The sequence below is a fragment of the Musca vetustissima genome, unplaced genomic scaffold (genome assembly GCF_032173495.1).
Source record: "Musca vetustissima isolate MV318-11 ecotype Yass unplaced genomic scaffold, APGP_CSIRO_Mvet_v1 utg43444, whole genome shotgun sequence".
NCBI classification, from domain to species: Eukaryota; Metazoa; Arthropoda; class Insecta; order Diptera; family Muscidae; genus Musca; species Musca vetustissima.
The window spans coordinates 193,493-221,364 of record NW_026877807.1 but is presented as its reverse complement, the minus strand read 5'-3'; the positions used below and the strand labels follow the sequence as shown (position 1 = coordinate 221,364).

Genomic DNA, 27,872 nt, shown 5'->3' with positions numbered 1-27,872 from the left:
AGTAGATTTATTAGGGTAGCTATGTTGGCAAAAAAAGCTCTCTAAAAAATTGATATTTAAAACAAAATTAGCAATTTACATTGGCTTCTCCGTTAACCACGTGGGTTATACACCAAAACGTTTATATCATTACACTTTATATTCTACAAGTCCTGCAACCTATACAGAATGTCAATAAAATGTTCCTAAAAAATTTACGCAAGCTTCCGAAAAGCACACCACATTTTTGGAGATTTGGGCACGGTTTTCAACCTAATTCGCGGTATTTGGTTGTTTTATTTGGTAGCATAATTCCAACTTAAAATTGTCAATATTGGTCCACTCTTCTGTATTTTGGGTAGTTTGGTCACGTGTTTCAACCAAATTGGCTGCAGTTTTATATTTTGGATGATCAGTGAGTACAAAATCTCCTTACAAAGAATTATTAATATTGGTCCAAGTTTCCGAGTAGCACCCATATTTCCTCATTTGGTGTCAAATCTTCCTACCAAAAATTAATATATCTCCATTCTGATTGTAGTATCTAAAATATGTCATTCCGGGATATTGGAGTGAGACACATTTTTGCGAAAAAAATATCTATTTAGGTCTAAGCTTTGATATAGCAATACATACAGGTCTCGCCCCATTTTTGGTATTATAAAGACATTGACCTAATTTTCTCGTAGAGTTGGCTATAATTAGGCATAACGGATTCCTGTGGATAAAAGACATCATCCCAGAAATTGTGCACTATAGGTTAACGTTTTAAAAATACGCCATAATTATTTCCCGTTCAATTTTCGGTATGTTGAAGTTCTTACCCCCTGTTTTCCAACCTGAGTGTTATCAGTATTTGGCATGTTCAAATTATCCTGCACCATATGTGTTGACCCAAATGACGTCATTTGGAAGTATTTGTATTTTTGGATGTACCTTAGAAAATGGACCGAATCAGTGTTTGAACCTGACACTAATCCATTCAGTGGCTCAGGTGGTGGATCCAATTTTTGCAATTTACTTTGCCGTTTGCGCAACACAATCCAGGTGATTCGCCGATGAATTTTAACGCGTTACAGTGCGAACAAATGATGGACGAATGACATGTTCATGGATTGATCTAAGTCGGTTCACAATTAGAAAAAGATAATAATCTGTTAGGATGCATATGTTTAATATAGCCATAGTGGTTTTACTACATTCCTTACTGGTTTAGTTTTGTATCTCAATACCTTCCTTCAAGCTAAATATATGTTTATACCCTACACCACACTGTGGTACAGGGTATTATGTAAATATACCTGTCACCTCAGCCCATTGTGTAAAAGCAATAGGGCTGCTACAACAACAACAACAGGGTATTATGTCTTTGTGCATATATTTGTAACAGGCAAAAGGAAATGAGATAGACCCATAGTTCTTTTTTAGAGATTATGCATATAATCACCTTCTAAGTCGATTTACGCATGTCCGTCCGTCTGTCTATGTTAAATTGTAAACAAAGTACAGGTCGCATTTATGATTCGAATTGGATGAAATTTGGCATAGGTCACTTATTTGACCCAAGGACGAACCCTATTGAAATTGAGAAAAATCGGTTCAGATTTAGATATAGCTCCCATATATATTTTCGTCCGATTTAATGTAAATATAAGTCCCTATATATCTTTCGATATGTACACAATTTGGCACAGCGTACTGGATTAGGTCTAGACTGATGTGTGTCAAGTTTCCTGAAAATCGGTCCAGATTTAGATATATCTCCCATATATATTTTCGACCGATTTAATGTAAATGGTGTACCAAAGTCCCTATATATCTTTCGATTTGCACGAAATTTGGCACAGCGTACTGAATTAGGTCTAGAATGATGTGTGTTAAGTTTCGTGAAAATCGGTTCAGATTTAGATATAGCTCCCATATATATTTTTGTCCGATTAATTGTAAATGGTGCACCAATATATATAGTATATATATACTATATCTATAGCAACTCTATATCTGACCAAATGAAAAATTTAGTATAGGTTGCAGAATGACATGTTTATGGATCCATTTTTGTGTATATGGTCCTTCAACGTCTGTTAGGATTCATCTGTTGAATATACCCAAAGTGGTGACGGGTATCATATAGTCGGCCCCGCCCGACTTTACTTCTTTCCTTACTGGTTTTCATTTAAAGCAATTTGTCTTGCATTCTCTGAAATTTGATTGAAAGTTTCACAAGTTTTATGAGTACAGGAACGGGGTTCGGGTACAAAATTACAAAACCTGTAAATCATTACAGGTTCTGGAACGTAGCTTATGTTATTTTTAGAATGTCTTGTTCTATTCACAACAGATATTTTTTTCAATTCGTGTTACATTGGTAAGAAAAAACTATCAGGGTAATAGTTGTAGTTGTATATCAATGAAAAATTAAAAATTACTCTTCGATATCCTAATATATTGAATACGTTTTTGTGTTCACCATAAAACTAATGAAATGATAGCAGCGTTTAATCTTGGAAAGGGGCATTAAGTTGGTAAGGGTTGAACACTTTCCATGGATATGTAAACGTGGTTATATTCATTTCCATGTAGATAAAAGTTTGTAATATTATGCTGCATTGTTTTGCAACTGTGGAAAAAACAAAATGTAGTTTAAAATGTACACAAATAATTCCCATATAATTTATTTATATTATTTGAAATCATAAAATAAATAATCTATTCTTCCACATTTCTATTTCATAACACACAGTCTGTTGCGAAGCGCCATCTACATTTCACCATTGTTACTCACAACACGTGCTGACCAATGAGGTCACAAATCACATTGCCAACCATCAACACACAAGTAACCATTTTGGTATACCTATTTTATCAACACTGCGCATGTAATCAACCCTGTCCCCGATGGTAACCATCTTTGACAAAAGTCAACGAATAGAAGAACTTCCGCCGAATCTTTCTTTCGTTCTCAGTCGTCTTCGAGTATAGAAGCATTATGAGAGCTAAGGTAATTTGAAATTAAAAAAAAGAATATTTAAAGGAAAAAAATGTGTTTCTATTGAAAGTGCAATAATACAACAAAAAAAGATCTATACAATTAAAGAAAAATAAACAATGTGCATTACAAGTAAAATGGATTAATTAATGAAAACAATGTGAAATTTTGGGAAACTATGTGGATTGCAAAGATATTTCATGGAAATTGCGCATTGAATTTTTCCACACTCTATTATTTGTGGTGCAAATTGTGTTGTAGAGAATAAAATATTTCTTTTAGTTATTAATTGTGGTGCATTTAATTAATTGTATTATTTTCTATTTATTTATAGTGGCGTAAGAAGCGTATGCGTAGGTTGAAGCGTAAGCGCAGAAAGATGCGTGCAAGGTCCAAATAAGTTGATACTGGAAAACCCCGCTAATACAATGTAAGTTTCTGTATATCCATCCAATCAATATTTGGAGTCATCCAGTATTGATTTAAATTAGATTTCAAAGCCCAGACACAATGCTTGCAATGTGTTTAACCGCAAAATATTTTCTGTGCTTTGAAGTTTGAAAATTCTATTCCCTATTCCTATTGTATTCAAATTAACTAATTTCTTTTTTTCTCTTTCTATTTTCCATTACAGAATTCCGTAAACACAAATGGGAAGCTTCAAGTTATAAATTTTTTGTACGCACCCCATTGTCACTGTTTGATGATGGTCCACGTCATGTTTCGAAAGCAGCAGATATTACAATATTTTTGTTGTAATTGATGTTTTAAACTGAAGAAATAAAGAGTAAAATCTTTGGATTTTTACTTGAAGTGAAAATTTTGCAAAAATGTGTATTCATTTATTTTGTGGGGTCTCGTCTGGTTAATAGAGAACGGAGTTGGGCAAATGGTGGATGATAAAAATACACCGATTGTGTATGTGGAGCACATTGGTGGCGTTTGTGTATTGGTGTAGGCACCACGTTGTCATCGTTTATAACCTCAATGTTTTTGTGTGTGTGGTGTATACGGTGATTTCATAGTTGGTCATGTATAATGGGGGAAGCACATTCGGACAAAGTGTTAGATCATGGAATAGAAGGGAGACCCACCGGTATTTATTCAAAATGTTGTGGAAAGCAGTTTATAGGAAAAATATGGAATCTGAACAATTTAGATGAAAGAATTATACACCATAGAAAGGATAGAGGGTGCGCAAGTTCTTGGACAACACATCAAAATAATTCAAGACTCGGAAATTTAAATGTACCAGGATGGGCCAATTATGGTCCCAAATAATTGTATTGTTCGCAGGCTTTTTGGAAGGATAAGTGAGATATTCTGTTTCGCCAATCAATTTTATTAACAATTAAACAGGTGGATTTCATCAAGAAACTCGGCCTAATGGAGTCCAGGAGTTTTTTTTTTTCAAAGTGTAATGGGGGGAAAAATAATGCAAAATACACATGTCAAATATTTTACCAATGTATGATAACATGGAAATGATGTTTATTGATATGAGTGAATTCTTAAAACTTATCAATAAGATTGGTAATGGACATTTCCATGAGGATTTGTATTAAAAAGAAATATTCCAATACCAAATACCCATCATATAGGATTACTGTTTGCCTTATTTGTGTTTTTTTCAAGAGATTTCCGCTTTTTTCGTAAACGGGCAATTTTTAACAAATTTTATGACAGGTCTTTTTATTCCGGATATTGTTGCTAATCTCAAATTATAGTGAGAAATACTGAGTTCGCTCTGTTTTTTTCTGATTGGTAAATAATATAGCCTGGCGGAAAGCTCATACATTTTTTGTTTACCTTTTTTGTGGATAGGGTTTTAAACCAATTATTGATAGATATTGAAAATTGTTCTTATTATTGTTAAGAACTTTTCTTGAAATAATCATTCATATCAGTATATTGTAATGGCATAATTAAAGTCTCACAGTATATTGTGTTTTTATTGGATTTAGGTAATTTAATCGAGAATTTTTTTACAAATTGCACGGTCTTTTACCCGGAATATTTTTGCTAATCCCGAAATAAAGTCAAAAATACTAAGTTCGTTTTGTTTTTTATAGCGTGACGGAAATCTCATATATTTATGTTTTGCCTCTTTGTTGGATAGCATTTTATTTACAATTATTAACGGATTTCGAAATTTGCTCGTATTATTGTTAGGGTTTTTGTTTGTTACTAAGGCCATAAGTAATCTGAATTTGTCAACACGCTAATTAATAAAAGAATCCACGTGGTTATGATATAAAATAAAAACACATTCGAACATTTGTCCATACCAATTAAAAAGAAGCATTTTCCTGTATGGTACTCAAAATTGGTATGGACCATAAACAGCTTTCAGGCATACAAATCCTCTGGAGAAGATGGCATAATACCGGCCATGCAGCTGATCGTGTATTGGTCAGACTGAGATGGATTTTGATGGCCTCTATCCGATTATCATACATATACCAAGTCTATGGAATAAGGTCGCTTATAACCGGTAGTTTGGGATCGGTTTTTTGAAAGGTATAGTATGGTTCGAGAATCGATATTATTAAAAACTAAACAAGTAGACAGCAACATGGAATCCAAATATGGGCTCAAGGACAAATATGAACTACGAGGGAAATATTCCTACATATTTCAAATACATATATTTTACCATATTTGGGATACAAAAAAAGTTGTCTTGATTTGGAAAACTTCTTAAAATTTCATAGGACTATTAATAGGCATTTTATTATTTATTTTCAAAGATTGTTACCAGGCTTTCTAACCAATTTTGAATTGGTACAAGCAAACTACATAAACGATTAATAAAGTAAGAATATTCTAATGCTATAATAAAAGGCCCATTATATAGCTGAGATTCTATATAATGGGTCTTTTATTATAGCATTATTATATTATTTGCCTTATTAATATTAAGAAATGTACATATTTTTATAAAAATCATCAAAAATTGTAACAAATTATACGACTTGTGTTTTTGCCCGGAATAATGTTGCTAATCTAAAAAATATAGCCAAAAATACAGAGTTCGCGTTTTTGATTTGGTATTGGTAAATAATTTAGCGTGGCGGAATGATTATTATTTATGTTTACCTATGCGGTTGATAGGGTTCAATTACAATTGTTAATGAATTTCGATTAAATTATCAAATCAATCCACGTGGTTATTATATTAAATAATCTGTGAATAAGCACATTTTTTGTAAGATGCCAAATATAGCCAAAATACTGAGTTCTTTTTGTTTTTTATATAGCCTGACGGAATTCTCATTAATTAAATATTTCGGAAATTTGTAATTATACAAATCTAAAAGAAAATCAAATTTCTATTGGAAACTAAGTTTATGTTTTGTATATAGGTATGATATTGGATATTTAGTCTGTCACTAAGGTCATAAGTAATTTAAATTTCTCAACACGCTAATTATTAAATCAATCAACGTGGTTATGATAATAAATAATCTGTATATAAGCAGATTTTTGTAAGATACCCTATATTTTTTATCAGCGTGATACTAACAATTTAGTTCTTGCTGTAGAAGCCTTATTGCTTTTACACATTGGACTGCGTCGACAGCCATTGGCCAAGGAAGAATCGGGTATTTTTGGATCGTAGTCCCCTCTGTTGTGAATACGTATGCATTTATATAGACTTCTTATATTTACACTAATTTTCAAATGAGTAGGGATAGGTTGTTAAATTTGTTTTTAAAGAAACCATAATTCCCAATTGATATTCGACCATTGAAGATAAAATTAAAACATCGTTTTGTTAATCATTTGTTTTTTTTATACTTAGACTAACGGAAGCGTCAATAATTCATAATTTTATTAGTTTCATGATTGGCGTACCTTCTTCGAATATGTTTCTTTGGAAGTTACTAATTAAAAACTAAAAAATCATATGCATCATTGTTTTCTTGTACAATATTGACAGGCTATTGGTCATATACATCTAACAGATTTATTTATGCGATTGTCAACTCTTAATAAATCCACGTGGTTATTATGATATAAACAGTATAGTAACACATTCGAGCATTCTTTTGGGACTCCACGTTTTTATCAGCATAATTCTATATGTGCGTCACTAAATTACGCACATATCTTGCTCTCACACAAAAATTAAAATAAATTGGGATAGGTCACTAAATTATATATGTATCGTATGTATATGATGTTTCTAATGTCGTCTTGTACCAGTGTCGGCATCTCTTGTATTTATGCTTTTAGAACTAAAGAATACTACCACTAAATAGGAAAATTACCTAGAATAATCTTCAATAATATTGTCATCTATCTCTTTATAAAAAATAATCAAGTTCATTAATTAGGGAGAAATTTAGGTTTATTTCAAAGAGGTTCTTTCTCCACTAACGACAATTCATGTTAAAAAAAACTATTAAAATTTAATATTATTCCACTCGGTTTTCTCCATAATTGTATTATTAGAAAATATTATTAATTTAAAAATTATTTGATGCTGTCTTTAGGCGTTTTCCTGTTATTAGCTTAAAATTGGAAAAAAAATAAATAAAATTAAAATTAATAAGTATTAAATAAATTAATAAGTATTAAGTCGATTTCATTCATAACAAAATTAGTTGAATATCTTCTTTGGCACAAGTATTTTAATAATTTATTAAAGAAAAAAATATACAATTTTTCTTCAAATTTAAAATATGATAGCCCGTCTATAGGAACATGTCAGGCCGATGATTTAATATTTTAATAATAATTTATTAATGAAAATAATACACAAGTCGACCATTTTGGGGGTGGCGGTACCAGAAGGAGTTGACCGATGAGTTCCATCTTCGAACTAGATTTTAGATTGAAAGAAATGTTACGAGGTGAGCATTTTTTATCAAATCGGACATTCCTTGCGATTGTTATTGGATTAAGAAATTTAAAAAATTTTCAAAGTGTTGACCCTTAGTGGGGGAGGTTACAGAAAGAGTGGACCGATGGGTCCCATCTTCGGATTCGAAGTAGACTATATAAAAATATTACCATGTGCAATATTTGGATGAAAATTTAATTTTTCAAAAATTGAACCCTTTGTGGGGGAGCTTCAAGAAAGAGTAGACCGATTTGTCCCATCTTGCAACATTACACTTATTAGATTGTTAAATATTGGTTTAAATCGGATACTATTTTCGCGTGATATTAGGTGTGTCTGGTTACTTTTGCAGTAACATTTACTCAGTAAGTTCTAGCATAGACAAATGAATGTATAGACATCAAAGTATTCAAGAAAGTGCTAGTGAAGAGTCTCAAACCAAAAACCTCAAATCCAATTTGTAGCAAAAGTATCAATATTTTATGTAATATATTTATCCTACGTTTATTGTCCTCCACCTTGAAAAATTTATAAATTCTATTTAAAATGGAAAATACTTGTTAGCTAACTCAATTTGAGAGAGCGTTGGTGAGAGCATTTTGGTGTCTATTCCTTCATTTGTCTATGAAATGAATGTATAGATACCAAAGTACTCAAGAAAGTGCTAGTGAAGAGACTCAAACCAAATAACTCAAATCCAATTTGTAGCAAAAGTATCAATATTTTATGTAATATATTTACCCTGTGTTATAGATTTTGCAAAAATCTAACTATATTTATTATCTTCCACCTTAATATTAAAAATAAAATCTGGATTCTGGATTAGAACAATGTCTATCATAGTGGAAAACTACTTAAAGCAGTTTGTTTATAAATAAAACGGAATTGTTAATACTTATTTAATATTCTTAATTGAAAAAATGCCTTCCTACCAACCATTTACCAATACAATAGGGAAAAACTGACTTCCGTTACAAATCTTTTTAATTTTTCGTATATTTTATTTGATTATAATTCGTTTAAAATGTTAATGGACGTTTCCATCTCAAAATCTTTAAATAAATGGTTTTTATTTATGAAAGTATTGCATTTTTTAAACTTGTTGCCGACTTTCGGAAACTGTTTACCAATTGTCTGCAGGAATTATTAAATGCATGTGCACGCTTAAACCTATGGCATAATTACAGAAGGTAGTCTCATTTGAGAATTTGATAATGGCAACCCTTTTTAATTTAGAACTCATCTATCAATTTTAAATAATATGAAAAATAAATTTCATAAAATGTTATGTACGTCGATACGCATATTTCCAATAAATTAAACAAAATATGTTTTCTAGAGCTAAGCATTGCTCTCAAGATTTAACCATGGTTTTTACATCTTATATAAGTTTTAGTAGCAGGAAACTTCAAAATATTTATAAATATATATTATTTAGTAATTTTTGCCACTGAACACATAATATGCATACATTTAGAAGCAAGATATTTTCATTTAAATTTTGAAAACTGAATACTGTCAAAGACAAATTTATGAAAAAATTGGAAACATATGACTGCATGGGACTACCTTGTATAATTATGCCATGGATTAAACCTTAACTCTTTTTATTTTTATATTCTTCCCCATTTTATAGTACATTTCATTCATTTATTGATTTCACTGGACCCAATGAGTTTAAATTATTAATCCCATAGCCTCAATGTCTAATAAATCCTCATAGACGAGATTAACCCGGTAAAAAAAACTATTTTACATGCCAATTATTTCCATGAGATATATATTTCATTTTTGATTAAAATGTTAACTAGTTAAATATATCTTCAAATTCTGAATTCGTATTGTAAAATCGTTTTCGTTTTCTTTTAATCCATTTAAGATTACCATCCCTATTTAATTTTATACATGTGAAGTGCTTCTTGTGTTCAGTGTACACACCATATGCCAATATTTTCCGTTCCTTTTGAAGTATCCACTCATGTAAACAAAGAGAAAATACAACACTGCCGGCATTATGACGCGTTCATACACGCACACATACACGTAAACATCGATTATTGTCTAACAACCGACAATTAATCGATAACAGCCATTCAAACGCCAATTGGACAACATTGAACAGCTGATTAGTTGTTAGCTGTCATGATATAATTTAGTATTGTTTACAACAAATTTTAACGCAACAGCAGTTAAATAATGCGAACGCACATTATCGTTAATTTTGAATACCTCCCATATAAATAGAAAATTGAACATTTCAGTTATTAAATAAAAAAACTACTCAACAACTCATTGCATCAAAAAAAGAATATTATGAAATAAGTTAAAAAGGTAAGTGCAAGCAGAAGAAACGAGAAGCAAATAAAAACACGCAAAAACAAATTATCCTCTTGGCCATACGCAATGGCATTGGAAAAAAGTGAAAAGCCTACGAAGGCGAAGAAAAAAGTGGCTGACTGGCTGGCGGTATTATGAAACTACACAGTGTTACAAATTGTAGTCACTTGTTAATGAATATATTTATATCTAAATTGGAAACAAGTGCTACCACACAAACAACCAAACGCAGACACATACGCGAGTACACCGTTAGCAAGACGAAAAAAAAAATAAATATATAAACGAAGAAAAAAACTACGAAAAAGAAACAATCTCTTGAGAACGTGACGGGTGTCTTATGCGGTCGGTCGGTCTCTCGGTCAAAACAAAAACAGACCACGAGGCTACAATGTGAATATGTTGTTGCTACTGTTTTGTTCTTTTTTTCGCTGATTGTCTGCAGGATATAATTATCTCATTGTTTACATACACACTCACACGCCAAAAAAAAAAAAAATGGTTAATTATAGATGTGTTTTGTTGTTATTGTTTGCTACATGACATTTATCAATAATAATTATCCAAATAATTCTTGGATAAATAATAGAGACAAAATATGTGTTCGAACATTGTAAACAAACAACAGAATAAATGAAGAAAAAAGGTAAACAACGCTTTGTGTGACAGTGCAGGTGATATGGATATTGTGCTGCTCCATTCTACACATGCTATGCTGCAACGTAATTAAAAGTCATTAGTATTTTTTTACCTTCATAACAATTTTAAGTGTACGAATATTCAAATTTGTCGGATGGTTTATTTTATTTTCGATATGTTTTCCACACACTTGGTCTGTGGATTCCCGGCCTTCTGCCGGGAATTTAAGACTTTATCCCATGGACAAGTGGAACGTTGGGCTAGGCGAGCAGAATTTTCTTTAAATTTATTTAAAGCCCAAATTTCCCTATGGACAGGGGAAAATTGGGCTACGCGAGCAGAATTTCATATACGGCTGCTGTCAAAATAATATCAGCGTAATGTTGGGAAATATTCTTACTGAAGAATTATTGGTCCTGTTGAAATTTCCTTTTATATGTATTTAATATTTTGCATATCATTGTATTTTCCAGCATTGAGTTTTGAAACCAATATCTTGGTCCAAATCTGCAGTACTAGATCCAGGATGCATTACCACCATATTTAAACTATTTTGGAATCGTCCGATGACAACATGTTTCTTCGTTTTTCAACTAGGCTGGGCTGCTATTATTTTGACCGCAACTGTACATACCTCTGCTGAACCAGAACAATCCGAGCTTTGTCGCTTAAGGCAAACAAATAAAAATTATGTTGTTGTAATCAGCATCTGATGGGCTACCTATGGTATAAATTTTAAAATGATCTGAGAGGTGTCTGTAAAGTGCCTTTAAGCCCTGACAATTTGGAGTCGATTTACAAATGTCCGTCCTACTGTCTAGCCGGCTGATGCACACGATAACTCTCGAAAGGAGTAAGCGGTTTCATTCAAACATTGCACATCGTAATATTTATTCAAAACTTAGATTAACTTCGAAGATAGAGGATATCGGTCCATTCCTTTTTGTTCCTCCCCCACAAAATGGTTAAATATTTCCTGAAAATTTATTTTATAATATCACGTGATTGGATTGAACTAAATTTTCCACAATCTGACATTATCTTATAGACATGGATAATGTCAGATTGTAACATCCAATAACATTTGATAAACAATTATTACTAAATATCGAATAAACAGACAAAGCTATTATGTCAGCATCAAGCAATGGTGGGCAAAATTTCTCTAAAACTAGTATCATTCTGCGGAATTTAATTAATTTAATATTTTTTAAACATAAATAATATCCCAGTAAGGGTAAAAAATAAATTCATTAAAAAAATTGCGATTTTTGTTTTGACATCAAAATATGTTAAGAGAACGCATCAACGCTGGTGTGCAAGACTGGATTATTAGTTTTTGAGTTGCAATGAAGGGGATATTCTTAAACTAGTGTAGGGTCGAATTAAATAGAAAACTATTTTATTTTAACAAAAAACAAAGTCATTCTAGGCTCAATTTGATACTGTGTGCAAAATTTCGTGTCAATACATTGTACACATTGTGTGTAAGTCGGCCAAACTTTCACTTTTTGGTCTACCATTTATTTAAAAACGGACGAAAATATATATGGGAGCTATATCAGAATCAGAACCGATGTCCACAAAACTTGACACGCGTTAGGCTATAGTACTTTCAGTACGTTGTACAAAATTTTGTGCCCATCGGCCATATTTTGGATCTTTGGTGCACCATTTACTGAAAATCGGAGCTATATCTAAATCTGAACCGATTTAAGGAAACATTTTCTAACTTCAGTGCGTTGTTTAAATATTTTAGGTCTTTGGTGCACCATTTACTGAAAATTGGAGGAAACTATATATGGGAGCTGCATCTAAATCCAAACCGATTTCTACAAAACTTGACACACATTAGCCTATACTACGTTTAGTACGTTGTACAAAAGATTATGTCAATCGGTCATATTTTGGGTCTTTGAAGAACCATTTACTTAAAATAGGACGAAATTATATATGGGAGGTATATCTAAATCTGAACCCAATCAGCGAAAACTTCCACACAGTAAGTTATACTAACTTCAGTACGTTATGTAAAATTTTATGCCCATTAACTGAAAATCGAACGCAACTATATATGCGAACTATATCTAAATCTGAATCGATTTTTTCCCAATTTCAATAGAGTTCATCCTTGGGACAAATAAATAAGCTGTGTCAAATTTCATCCAAATCGGATCACAAAAGCGACCTGTACTTTGTTTACTATTTAACATGCACAGACGGACGGACTGACGGACGGACATGCATAAATCGAATCAGAAAGTGATTCTATGCATATTTTCAAAAGAAACCATGAGTCATATGCACAAAGATATAATACCCTGTACCACAGTGTGGTGAAGGGTATAAAAAATCTTGTTTCAACGGTTAAACGCAGAGGAAGTAGAATTATGGCATGGGGGTGCATTTCAATTCAATTAATGGGACATTTTATTCTTCTAGAATCCACAGTGGATTAGTATGGTTATTTAAATATTTTAAAGGACAATTTGAAGCAAAGTGCACAGACCTGCACCATGCGAATACTTTTTCTGGCAAGTGTACGTATATTAATAATTTGAGCGGGAGAATAACATTTTGCATACAAAAATAGCTATACGTGATTTGACTCAGCTCGTTAATCTCGACTTGCATGACATAAGTAAGCCATTGCAAATTGTTTTGAATTTACTTTAAGATAAGCATACGTATCTTCTGTGATTGTATGGACGTTTTCAATATGTTAGTTTTAAAGTTCATTCTTTGTGGATTTTTTATACATAGTTTAATCAATCAATATGTTATGCAGATCTATACAAGGATGTAGACTAGACGGACAGTAATGTATTGATAATAATAAAAAATCTAGTCTATAATAATATTTTTTATGAGAAAATTTCTATCTTAAATGATCGAGAATCGGTATAGTCTCTGATCACAATTTTGTTATTTTGCATATAATCATCAACTAAGTTTTTTTGTGAAGGATATGCAAAGGTTCTCATGTTGGAAGAGTCAATAGCAAACATATTATTTTGGCTGGAATTTTTCTGGTTCAATGGATCAATGTAATGTAAACCTAAATTAATATCTGATTGAAACTCCTTCCTTTATATCAAATTAAAAAAATAACCCAAATCTATTTTGTTCTTGATGCGGCGATATCGCTTTTCACAAATCCCCAACATCAATGCCGTGTGTAAATATTAAAAGTTTTCAATTCTCTGCGATACATGTCTGTTCTTTTTCTTCGTCTAAATTTTGCGATTGTTTGTTTAACAACAAACAATGCAGCAATAAAATACAAGAACAAAATAAACTTTATTATTTTTTCAACTTTCGGCACGCTTAATTTTCTTCATTTTCCAACTTGAAGAAAATGTATCCTTGAACGAATGTGGTGTCACAACAACAACAATAACAAATATAAGTGAAAGTAGTCGGTCGGTCGGTTTGTCGGTTTGTTAGTTGGTCATAAAAATAAAACAAACACCAAAGAAATGCAGTTAAATATCTTAAGAATAAACATTGCTAAAGTTAAGCTAAAAAATAAAAAGAAGAAGAAGAACCCAAAACAGACGAAGAATGAACGAAAGAAAGAAAAAACTTTGGCGTTGAAAATTGTTTATTTTTCTAGTGTGATTGTGGTATAATGTATTGTGCTTTCTATTACAATTTGAAAATGTAAAAGTTTTTTTTTCGTTTGCTTCTTATATAGAATAACGATTGTGTAGTGGTGTTGTTGGTAGTTTATTTGTTTTTGCTTTTAACGCCCACTTATTTATGCGATTGAAAGAAGAAAAAAAAAAAAAATAGGGAAGAAACCAATAAGTTTTTATAAGGAAACAAATTAAAACTTTTTTCTGTTGTTTTGGAATTTTTAAGGATTTTCATTTAAATTGCAAAAGATGTTGGCATAAATTAAACCCATACAATTTCTATTCATAATGTCAATATCAAATATTGAAAATATATGCAATAATTTTGTATTGCAATTACCGAATATAATAGTAATGATGCACTATGAGCCAGGATACCATTAAAAAAAAAACATTTCAGTACACATATTTTGCAACTTTTTAACAACATTTATTTTGTGCCAAAATCGGACAAATATTGGGAGTTTGGTGCATCATTAACATAGAATCGGATGAAACTATATATGCAAGCTATATCTACCAATATTTCTATGAGCCGATTTTAACTAACCGATTTTAACTACACTTCGCAGACATCAATCTGGACCTAAATCAGTACTCTGCGCAAACTTTTGTCCCAATCGGACAAATATTGGGAGTTTGGTGCATCATTTACATAAAACTATATATGGGAGTTATAACTAAATCTGAACCGATTTAAAAAAAAAAATAATCTAATTATCATCCGAATTGGAAGAAATTTTGTACAGCTCTTCTATTTGGCCCAAGGACGAACCCTGAAATTGATGGAAATCGATTCAGATTTCATGTAAATGGTGCACCAAAACCCCTATATTTCTATAGATTTAGCATGGTGTACTGAAATGAGTATAGAAAGACATGTGCAAAGTTTCATTGAAATCGGTTCAGATTTAGATGTAGCTCCCATATACATTTTTGTCCGATTTGATGTAACCGGTGCACTAAAGCTCCTATATATCTTTCAATTTATACGAAAATTTGCTTAGCGTAATGAGTTGAGTCTAGAATGATGTTTGCTAAGTTTCGTTGAAATCGGTTCAGATTTAGATTTAGCTCCCATATATATTTATACCCTTCACCACACTGTGGTACAGGGTATTATGTCTTTGGCATATGTTTGTAACAGGCAAAAATAATCGAGATAGACCCATGGTTCCTTTTGAGAATATGCATGGAATCACTTTCTGAGTCGATTTATGCATGTCCGTCCGTCCGTCCGTCTATGTATTTTTGTTAACAAAGTACAGGTCGCATTTATCATTCGATTTGGATGAAATTTGGCTCAGGTCACTAATTGGCCCAAGGACGAACCCTATTGAAATTAGAAATAATCGGTCCACGTTTAGGCATAGTTCCCATATAAGGGTACACCAAATTTTTGGTATTTTGAGGTTCTTGAGCGCGTTTTTTAACTGAATTCGCTGAAATTTGATACTTTGAGTTCTTATTGGGTAGCAAATCTCCTTACAAAAAATTATAAAGAAAGGTCCATTTTTTCGGATAGCCCCCACATAAGGGTACCCCCCAATTTTCGGTATTTTGGGGTTCTTGAACCAAATTATTTTTATACCCTTCACCACACTGTGGTACAGGATATTATGTCTTAGTGCATATGTTTGTAACAGGCAAATGGAATCGAGATAGACCCATGGTTCCTTTTGAGAATATGCATAGAATCATATATCGATTTACGCATGCCCGCCTGTCCGTCCATGTATTTTTGTTAACAAAATACAGGTCGCATTTATGATCAAATTTGGATGAAATTTGTCACAGTTCACTTATTTGGACCAAGGACGAACCCTATTGAAATTGGAGAAAATCGGTTCAGATTTAGATATAGCTCCCACACATAATTTCGCCCGATTTTAGGTAAATGGTGCACCAAAGTCCCTGCAAATCATTCGATTTGCACGAAATTTGGCATAGCGTACTGAATAGAGTCTAGAATGAAAATCGGTTCAGATGGGATATAGATCCCATATATATTTTCGACCGATTTAATGTAAATGGTTCACCAAAGTCCCTATATATCCTTCGATTTCCATGAAATTTGGCATAATGTAATGAATTGAGTCTGGAATAATGTGTGTTAAATTTTTCGAAAATCGGTTCCGATTTAGATGTAGCTCTCGTATATATGTTTGTCCGATTTTAAGTAGGACCCAAAATATGGCCATTAGGAACTAAACCTGCAGAAATTAGTAGAATCTAACCTGTGATAAGTTTCGTTGAAATCGGATCATATTTGGATATAGCTTTCATATCTATTTTCCATATCTACAAAATTGAGCATTTTGATATTTTTGATAATTGCTTTAAATCGATTTACACAATTTTGTCCCACTGTAACAAACGAATGGCATGTTTATGGATTGATCTAAGTCGGTCCACATTTAGATAAAGGTCATATATATTAGAGTATACAATTTTATCTTAATGGTTCTTCTTTTAGGATGCATTCATTTAATATACCCATAGTGGTGAAGGGTATCATATAGTCGGCCCCGTCCGACTTTACTACTTTCCTTACTGGTTTCGTTTGATTTTAGGTAAATGGTACATCGAAGATTGGATTTACACAAATTTTGAAGATTGGATTTACACAAATTTTGGCACATCGTATTAAATTGAGTCTAATATGATGTTTGCTAAGTTTCATTGAAATCGGTTCAGGTTTAGTTGTAGCTCCCATATATATTCGACCGATTTTAAGTAAATGGTTCACCAAAGCCCCCATATACCTTTCGATTCACACGAAATTTTCCATAATGTACTGAAATGAGTATATATGTGCAAAGTTTCATTGAAATCGGTTCAGATTTAGTTGTAGCTCCCATATATATTTTCGTTCGATTTGATGGTATATGGTACACTGAAGAGCCTATATTTGTAGGATTAACATGAAATTTGGCAGATGGTATTGAACTGAGCCTAGAATGATGTGTGCTGAAATTCATCGGTTCAGATTTAGATATAGCTCGCATATATATTTTCGTCCGATTCTGAGTAAATGGTTCAACAAAGTCACAAAATTTGGCCGATTGATCCACAAATTTGTACAATGTACTGAAGATAGTATAGCCGAAAGTGTGTCTGGTTTTGCTGAAATCGTTTCAGATGTAGATATATCTCCCATATATTTTTTCGTTCCTTCCTATGTAATTGGTGCACTAAATACCCAAGGTTAGGCCAATTGTGCGAATAGCCTGTGTCATGTTTGCTATAAATCAATGTGCAAAAAAAAAAAAAATGTTCCATTGTGCACAAAAAACTCTAAATCTGCCCAATTTCATGTCAATGGTCCAGCAAAAGTGTGATGTCTATTAGGAGGCATACCCAAAGAGGTGAGTATACCCGAAGTGGTGAAGGGTATCATATAGTCGGCCCGTCTGACTTTAATGCTTCTTTCTGTTTTTTTGTTTGTTTAGTTCACGGTTTTTACTTTGGATGCCACAATTCTGGGTTTACTTTTACAAAAGCTAAAATAGTTCCCTTCTCCTATTCAGTTGGCTTAGATGGACGGCCAGGAAGGGGCTTGCATAAACAAATCCAGTGGATTGGAAGGTGTGAAAACGAAGGGCGTGGAAAACATAACGAAAATAATGTAAACTATCAAAACGGTCCTCAAGGACCGATATTCATATATTTTTGTCTTCCACTCTTAACCGATCCCTCCTCAGAAAACCGTAAATCCAACAACAATAGTAAATTTGAATTAAAATGATCCATATGAAGAACTTTCAGATTTATCTGAAATATTTACAATAAACTTCTATTATTATTATAAATAAGCTAATAAAATTTTTTCTAGGGAGACAGAATCGAATCCCACAATTTTTAAATCGGATTTTCAAGATTTTTTTGTACCGGTTTTATTCAAACGATTAAACTTAGATTCATATCATTTGAAAGCTTAAACTATTGCAAATCACATGAAATAAATTGTCTGCCCAAGTGCCAACTAGATCCAGTGGTAAACTTCTTCACTGAAATTTTTAAATACAGGTCCATTTTTTGACATAGTTCCCATATAAAAAATGATCCGACCGATTTTAGGTATTTTGTGGTCAAAAACCAAATTTCCAACCGAAGTCGATGTAAATAGGTAGGGTTAGGAATTCGCACTGGCTTAAAATATTTCCCGGAAAATTGTCAAAATGGGTCCATTTTTGATATATAAACTTCTCATCTCATTTTAGGATTTTTATGGTCCCTAGGAACTATGGCAGGCATTTTTTCCTCTATGAACACGTTCCGATATAACCCCTATATTACTTACTTAGCTGGCTTGTTACAGAACGGTTGTTCTATAAGCCGAGCTTAAAAAAGATATCCAAGCGCGTCGGTCTTGTGCGCAAGTCCACCAATTTGGAAGACCACTTTCCAAGATGTTGTTTTCTACTTGGTCTTTCCATCTAATTCGTGGCCTTCCCCTTCTACGGGAACCATCTGTAGGCTCATTTTTATATGCCTTTTGAGCTGGGGCATTTTCATTCATCCGCACAACATGACCTAGTCACCGTAGTCGCTGCAGCTCAATACGACTGACTATGTCGGTGTCCGCGTATAAATTGTAAAGCTCGTGGTTCATTCGACGCCGATATTCACCGTCGACGCAGATCGGCCCATAGATCTTTCAGAGAATTTTTTCTCTCAAACACCCCAAGAGCTGCCTCATCTGCTTGCGCAAGTACGCATGCTTCTGATCCATATAATAGCACGGGTAGTATCACCGTCTTGTAAAGTGTGAGTTTGGTCTGGCGGGAGGTGGCCTTGTTTCTAAATTGCTTACTTAGACCATAGTAACATCTGTTGGCCATCAAAATCCTTCTCCGAATTTCAAAACTGATGTCATTCGTTTTATTTATGGCGGTACCAAGGTATATAAAGTCTTTAACTACCTCGAAGCTGTAGTTCTCAAGTTCCACAGTTGGTCCGAGTCTTCTGGAGGTTTTACGCGTTGATACCATCAGCTTGGTCTTTTCGCCGTTTACTGCACTCCACTTTGGCAGACTCCTTTTCAATTTGTTCAAAGGTGGCTATTACCACTCGCAATGTTCGACCTATTATATCGATGTCATCGGCGTAGGCGAATAACATGTGTTGTTTGGTGTACAGAGTGCCATTTCTGTTCACCTGTTCTGTTGCGTCTCGTATGACCTTTCCAGCAGGATGTTAAAAAGATCACACGACAAACTGTCACCTTGTCTAAATACACGTTCGGTATTGAAGGGCTCCGATAGGTCCTTTCCTACTTTAACTGTTGACCTTGTGCCACTTAAAGTTATCCTGCATAGCCTAATTAATTTTGCAGGAATGCCAAACGCAGACATGGCTTTATACACCTCTGAACGGATAGGGCTGTCGAATGCGGCTTTATAGTCGACGAATAGATGGTATGTGTCGATGTGGTTTTTGTAGATTTTTTCCAGGATTTGGCGTAGAGTGAAAATCTGGTCAATGATGGATTTGCCAGGTCTGAAGCCACATTGGTATGACCCGATGATGTCATTGACCATTGACTTCAATCGTTCACACAGCACACTGGATAGCACTTTATATGCGATGGGAAGGATACTCCTCTATAGTTGTCACAGATCGCCTTGTCTCCTTTTTTGTGCACGGGACACAGGATGCTGATGTTCCAATCATTGGGCATGCATTCATTATAGCCAAATTGTGCTAATCAGCTGGGGCATGCTCCTGACCAGCATCTCGCCACCAGTCTTGAATAGTTCGGCTGGTAACCCATCGGCTCCTGCTGCTTTGTTGTTCTTGAGCCGATTAATTGCTTTTAATACCTCATCTTGGCTAGGAGGTATACACTCTATACCATCATCTCTTATTGGTTCTGGGGTATCTTCGTTTTTTATCGCAAATTTAATTGAAAATTTGTATATTCAAAGTTCATATTTTTGAAATGAATAATTTTCATTTCAATTAATAAAACTTTTCGAAATGATCCTTCCAGATCTCAACACGCTGTCTGTATCTGTCACCAGGTTTCCCTCTTCATCTCTACAGGAGGATGTGCCTGCACCAAAGCCTTCGGTTTGGTGTTTTACTCGTTGGTAAAATTTCCGGACTTCATTCTGACTCCTGTACATCTCGATTTGCTCACGTTTTTCTTGTTCTTTCTTCTTTTTCTGAAAACACGTTTCTAACCCCTATATATATTTATATATTTTTTGGTTATTTTGAAAACCCTCCTTATGTTGGAGGGCATGCATTAGGAGGGTATTAATTAGTCCCCTCCTAACTTAATAACGTTTTTACTTGTATGCTATATTTTTCAAATCTTACGAATTAACCTTCTAATCTTGTAAATTATATTGCAGTATGCGCCAGATTTCCTTACTTTGATTATTTCATTTTGATAAACAAAAAATAAAAAAAAAACAAAAACAACAAAATTTAATTAACTTAACACGACACATCTTCTTTTTTGTTTTGTTTCAGAAGAGCAGCAAAACAACGAAAAAATCTGCTGAACAGGCAAATTATAGAATTTATTTAAATTACAAAATAACAACAGGCGCTCTATCCCCTCTTCTCTCAGTAACCACTGCCAAAAGAACACAACTTTGCCGAATGAAAAAAACCAAACAAACAAACAAATCCCCCAAATACAACAAAAACACCTGATGGCATTAAATGATGTCGTCACCCAACACTTGGTGTTGGATTTTATGCAAATTTTATTTTCTTGTTGTTGTCCTTGGTGACGACGATGTAGTTAGACGTCCGTCCGTCGGTCGTTTATGTTGTCAGAAGTTTTGTTGTTAAACGTTTCTGACAAAGCTTCCTGGGCCTTTTTTTAAGTTGGTTTTTATCTAGTGGCCATTAAGGATACCGCCCAAGTAATGCTTAAACTAAACCGAAGTGGCAGGGTGGTGTGGCATTCACAATCAACATAAAAATGAAACCTATGCAAACCAACCAACCAACAAAACGCGGTGGCATGACTGCCAGGTAAATAGTCATCGTCGAGTGATAAACGATTATTTTCTTAGAATGCGTGCTCTTTCTGTAGCTTTTCTTCTCCCTTTTTTCCCAGTAAATCATCGTGTGGGCGTTCAAAAGGAACATTTTCTCTAAACAAACCCTAAATCGGAATTTTCAAAATCTTAACGTTTTGGCATAAAATTATTATCGCACAAAGTTCGTTGTTGTGATAATTTACTCAACGGAAATTAACCTTTTTTTGTTGCTTGCATTTCATTTGTTCCGTAGATTACTTTTTAATGCAGAATGATAATGACGATTTGATACCTCCTCGACAACACCTGCGGAATGTATTATTTTTGAATTATGTACTATTATGGAGAATCTTGAAAGGATACTTGTTAAGTAATTGAATATCAAATAGATTTGGTAATTGAAAACGAGGTGTAAATGGAGACAAGAAATGCGAGAGATTCAATGTGGATTATTTATGCAAATAAAGAGGAATTTATTTCTAAGCCTCATTGTATTCTTTACAAGGACATTGTTTAAATCCGTTTAGCAGTTCTATATAATAACAATTATACGTATTAATGAACTATATACTTCTTATTGAAAAAAATAGATTTTAAATTACGAACAATATATCAGTGATATCCTTTGTCGGATATAACAGAAAAGTGGAATATGAATTAGAATTTTGAACACTACCGAAATCAATAAATAAAGATTTCAGTGCAGAAATCTTTTCGCAAAAGAACACCTCATAAAAGTTATACTATAAAGATTTTTGTACGTGAAAGGTCGAGAAAATGAACCAGTAAGGAAAGTAGTAAAGTCGGACTGGGCCGACTATATGATACCCTTTACCACTTTGGGTATACTGTACATATGTATCCTTATTAGGGTTTGAGAATTCCCGACTTTTTATCATTCCCGGGAAATCGGGAATTCAAAATTTGCATTCCTGGGTAGCCGGGAATTCCCGGGACTTATCACAATTTTTGTATGTAAAAATATTAAAGTACGCTGTGCCGTGCAAATCGAAGGATATATAGGGACTTACCATTTACATTAAATCAATATATATATATATATATATATAATATTAAAGTAACACACATCATTCTAGACTTAATTCAGTGAGTTATGCTGAGTTTCATGCAAATTGAAGGATATATAGGGACTTTGGTGCACTATTTACCTAAAATCGGACGAAAATATATATGGGAATTACATCCAAATCTGAACCGATTTTCATGAAACTTAAAACACATCATTCTAGGCCTAATTCATTGCGCTATGCCAAATTTCGTGCAAATCGAAAGATATATAGCGACTTTGGTGCACTATTTACATTAAATCGAACGAAAATATATATAGAAGCTATATATAAATCTGAACCGATTTTCAAGAAACTTGACACACATCATTCTAGACCTAATTCATTACGCTGTGCCAAAGTTCGTGCAAATCGAAAGATATATAGGGACTTTGGTACACCATTTATCATAAATCGGACGAAACTATATATGGGAGCTATATCTAAATCTGAACCGATTTTCATGAAACTTAACACACATCATTCTAGACCTAATTCATTACCCTGTGCTAAATTTCGTGCAAATCCAAAGATATATAGGGACTTTGGAACACAATTAACCTTAAATCGGACGAATATATATGGGAGCTATATCTAAATAGGGTTCGTCCTTGGGCCAAATAAGTGACCTATTCCAATTTTTATCCAATTCGGATTATAAATGCGACCTGTACATTGTTATACACTACACAACTATGTTGTCATTGTATTATAGTTTGGTGCAGCCCCAAAAGTTTGTAACGGCGCGAAATATTGGTCCTACCCCCACCTTTAAGTCATATCTCGACTAGCTCGACTAGCTGAGTCGATCTAGACATGTGAGTCCGTCCGTCCGTCTGTCCATTATAATTTGTAAACACGATACAGGCCACAGTTATGGACCAATCTTCTCGAAATTTTGCATGTAGGATGGGTTCTGGCCAATGAAGACCCCTATTGTTTTTGGGAAAGATCGGCTAATATTTAGGGGATGAAATGGACCAAATACTAAATTTTTGTCGGTTTTTCCGGTCGCTCCAGATGCCGCAATAATGCCCCATCATCGTGAAATTTTCCGTGGAGAAGCGGATCAGGCCAAAGAATAAGCATGCCTATTTTCATAAAGATCGTTCAATATTTAGCGGGTAAAATGGACCTTAATTTTTGTGTGAAAAATGACAAAATTTGTATTCTATAGCGTATATATTTACCCCTGAAGTACATGGACCCGAGAAGTTTATATCATATCCAAGAGGAGTGGTTGACCTTTAAATTAATACCAATTATATTGTTGTATGTGCTTGGATGTGGGAGTTACACCTAAATATTTGCAGGTTTCTCCGTATTCGTATATTATTTAGTAACCCATTATCACTCTAGAGAGCGGAACTATAGCGCTGATCGCTTTGAAATGTTCCATGAGGTTCCAGTTAGGTCAAGGACAACGCCTATAATTTTCGGTGATGATCAGTTAATAATTTTGGAATGAAGTGGACCGAAAACTTAAATTATTGTATTATTTTCTAGTCGATCTATAGACCCTAAATGAAAGCCGAACATCACAACACAGCCCACGGTGAAGAGAGGGTGCAAATATCAAGAAATACTGCCCAGGCTCGGAATATACATCCGCAGAAAATTTGAGTTCCGTGGTAGATGTGTAGGGTATCGTATGGTCGGCCCCGTCCGTCTATACTGCTCCGCTCACTGGTTTACAATTTAACATGGACAGAGGGACAGACGGACGGACGGAAATGCATAAATCGACTTAAAAATTCTATGAATATTTTCAAAAGGAACCATGTGCCTATCTCGTTTCCTGTTGCCTGTTACAAACATATGCAGAAAGACATAATACCCTGTACTACAGAGTGGTGAAGGGTATGAAGAACAAAAATAATGTTTTTCTTTTTTCCCAACCTAACAAATCAATATTTTTTCTCAAAGAAGGATCTCTCAGTTTCCTATCCTGATATTTACGTGTAATCCTAATAAATGTCACAAATATTATATAATATTAGCCCCCTCTTATATGTCAATATTAATATTTGTCATATAAGCTAAGCTTATTATCCTTACTTTCCCTATAATTTGCTTTCATTATTTTTTGTTCGTACTCTAAGGTTGGCCATAAAAAGGCAAATGTCTAGAACTAAATGACAAGGGATAGTGATTGAGAGGTCCTTAATTTATTTAACATTTAAACCCCTCTTGTTTGTTTGTTGCACGACATAGTTCGCCAGAGTGTGTTTTCGGAACGTGTTTGTAAGGGCTTCCATCTATGCCATTTTGTAAATAACACCAAAAATTTGCTTAATGGCAAACATATTTTCCTTCTTTCGTTCTTTTTTCATTTTCATGTCATTCATTTTTCGGGGACAAGTTCAGTAGTGTTTTTCCAACAAATTTGGCAACTAGCCAAAGAAAAATTTCGGTGTTCTCTCTAAACAATCTATGGGTGTGTGACAACGAGCGGCGAGCGGTTAAGCAAAAGCATGTAGGTAGCTGTTGCTGTGAGTGTTGTTGTGAGTGTTGTTGTTATTGTTGTGTTTTTTTTGCTATATAGAAGAGTTGTTTGGCCCAAACATTTAGTGACACCTTTTGACGAAGACAATGTCGTCGTCGTCGTCGCCAGAGACAAAGACGAGAGGAAGGTTATCAATGTCAGTGCAACAGAAACAACAACATATTATGTATCAACGAGATTTTGGCGCTAAGCACAGTGTTCAACAATGTTTGGGTACAAGCGATTGGTGAAAGGAGCGGGAATGACGACCACAAACAAAGTGAACACTCACATCCATCCGAACGAACTAAGTAAAGAGTGACACAACGTCAACATCAATATTGGCTGGCATCAACCTAACCCAAACTGACAACGACAACAGCGGCAGCGGCAACAATATAAAAAAAGGCGACATCGAAAACGACATTAATTTGAATCTCTTATCACCCTTTCTCATTCTAGTTCACCGGTTGTTGTGTTTGGTTAAGTTTTTAATATGAATTTAAACTGGCATTTCCACAACAACAAGGGTCTTTCCTTTTCTTCTTCTTTATTATTATTCTATTTTTTTTTTTTGGGAAATTCTTAGTATCGGAACTCTTCCTCCTTCTTCATGTTACCCCTTTCAAGGCTCACTTGTAAAAAAAAGCATTCAAACAATATTTTCCAAAAAGGTGTTTGGAATACAAATGACCTGACTAACAACTGCTTGGCCCTGCATTTCCAATCACTTTTATGTTAGTTTTACTATTGATGACTGTCTGTATTCGAACTGACTTAGACATATTGACTATTTGATATTTGAATATTTTATTTTTCGTGTGTGTGTTCTTCTTCGCCTCTTGCTGCTGACCATATAAATATCCTTGTGGTTTTTTTGTAATAAATTCTAAATTCTACACATGCCCCAAATTGAAACACATCAAAGTCCATTAGTTATACCTTATGTCTGGTGTTTTTATACCCTACCCTATATGTTTGTAACAGGCAAAAATAATCGAGATAGACCCATGGTTCCTTTTGAGAATGTGCATAGAATCAGTTTCTGAGTCGATTATGCATATCCGTCCGTCTGTTGGTGTTAAATTGTAAGCAAAGAACAGGTCGCATTTATAATCCGATTTGAATGAAATTTGGCACAACTCATTTGTTTGGCCCAGGGACGAACCCTATTGAAATTAGGAAAAATCGGTTCAGATTTAGATATAGCTCCCATATATATTTTCGTCCGATTTAAGGTAAATGGTGTACCAAAGTCCTTATATATTTGATTTGCACGAAATTTGGCACAGTGTAGTGAATAAGGTCTAGAATGATGTGTGCAAAGATTCGTGAAAATCGGTTCAGATTTAGATATAGCTCCCATATATAGCTTCGCCCGATTATAGGTAAATAGTCCACTAAAGTCCCTGGAAATCTTTTGATTTGCACGAAATTTGCCACAGTGTAGTGAATAAGGTCTAGAAAGATGTCTGCCCAGTTTCGTGAAAATCGCTTTAGATTTAGATATAGCTCCCATATATAGCTTCGTCCGATTTAAGGTTAATTGTGTACCAAAGTCCCCATATATATTTCGATTTCCACGAAATTCGGCATATCGTACTAAATTAAGTCTAGAATGATGTGTGCAAAGTTTCGAGAAAATCGGTTCAGATTTAGATATAGCTCCCATATATAGCTTCGCCCGATTTTAGGTAAATTGTCCACTAAAGTCCCTGGAAATGTTTTGATTTGCTCGAATTTTGGCATAGTGTATTGAATTAAGTCTAGAATGATGTGTGCAAAGTTTCGTGACAATCGGTTCAGATTTAGATATAGCTCGCATATATATATATATATATATATATATCATTCATTTTCACGATTTTAGGTAAAATTGGTGCACCAATCGGTTCAGATTTAGATATAGCTCTCATATATAGCATTCGATTTAGGTAAATAGTCCACTACGAAATTTGGCATTTTGGCGTGTATTGAATTAAGTCTAGAATGATGTGTGTAAAGTTTCGTGAAAATCGGTTCAGATTTAGATGTAGCTCCCATATATATTTATATATATAGGTGCACCATATATACCTTTCCATTTGCATGAATTGTGTGTGGTACTGAATTATGTCTAAAATGTTGTTGCTAAGCTTCGTGAAAAGATCCATATCTGGGCCGATTGACACAACGTACTAATGTAATATAAATTAGTTTCTGGCAAGTTTCTCCGAAATTGGATATAGATATAGATATAACAAACACGCTACGTCTGTTAGGATACATATGTAGAATATACCCAAAGTGGTGAAGGGTATCATATAGTCGGCCCAGTCCGACTTTACTACTTTCCTTACTGGTTTTATTTTTTTTTGTAAAAAAGTGAATAGACTATGTAGAAAATGCAAATGGATTTTCATTTCCAATCCTTCAAATTAAGATGTCTAGCAAATCGTATCGATTTTGTTGATACCACAATCAAAGACACATCAGATACATGAAACCATAAATAAGAAAAAAAAAAATGTTGCCCTTTATCATGAAGAAAATTTGTCAGCCCTGGTACTCGGACTATCGAATCCAATAATCAAAATAATATTCCCTCTACCATGAGGTGCCTATTGAGAATTTCTAAAAACTGTTAAAAAGTAAATTGCAAAATTAAAGACATACAAGTTGGAGAATTCTGTTAAAACCTTTAGCATACATATGGAAGCTATGGCAAAATTCTGCAGAGTTGTTTTGTATTATTCGGTAACCCGAAATGCCTCATAAATATAATGCATATAATGCGGGAAATATAATGCATGCACCATCTAAAATCTTAAAATGTGACATGACCTTTATATTTGGAGGCTATGCGAAAAATATAAAACTATACCGACAATTTTCTGCGAAAATGT

General features: G+C 33.7%; 1 protein-coding gene and 1 long non-coding RNA gene across 2 annotated transcripts in view; one reads left to right on the top strand and one right to left on the bottom strand.

Annotated features, from left to right (window-relative positions):
• LOC133322471 (sodium channel protein 60E-like) overlaps positions 1 to 27,872 on the bottom strand; it is a gene marked incomplete at its 3' end in the record, with an annotated part of 114,708 nt that overhangs the window by 5,775 nt on the left and 81,061 nt on the right. The window lies entirely within an intron of this gene.
• Positions 2,840 to 3,368, top strand: LOC133322472 (uncharacterized). The gene is made up of 2 exons (XR_009754055.1): positions 2,840 to 2,980; positions 3,303 to 3,368. It is a non-coding gene; the product is annotated as an uncharacterized LOC133322472 (long non-coding RNA).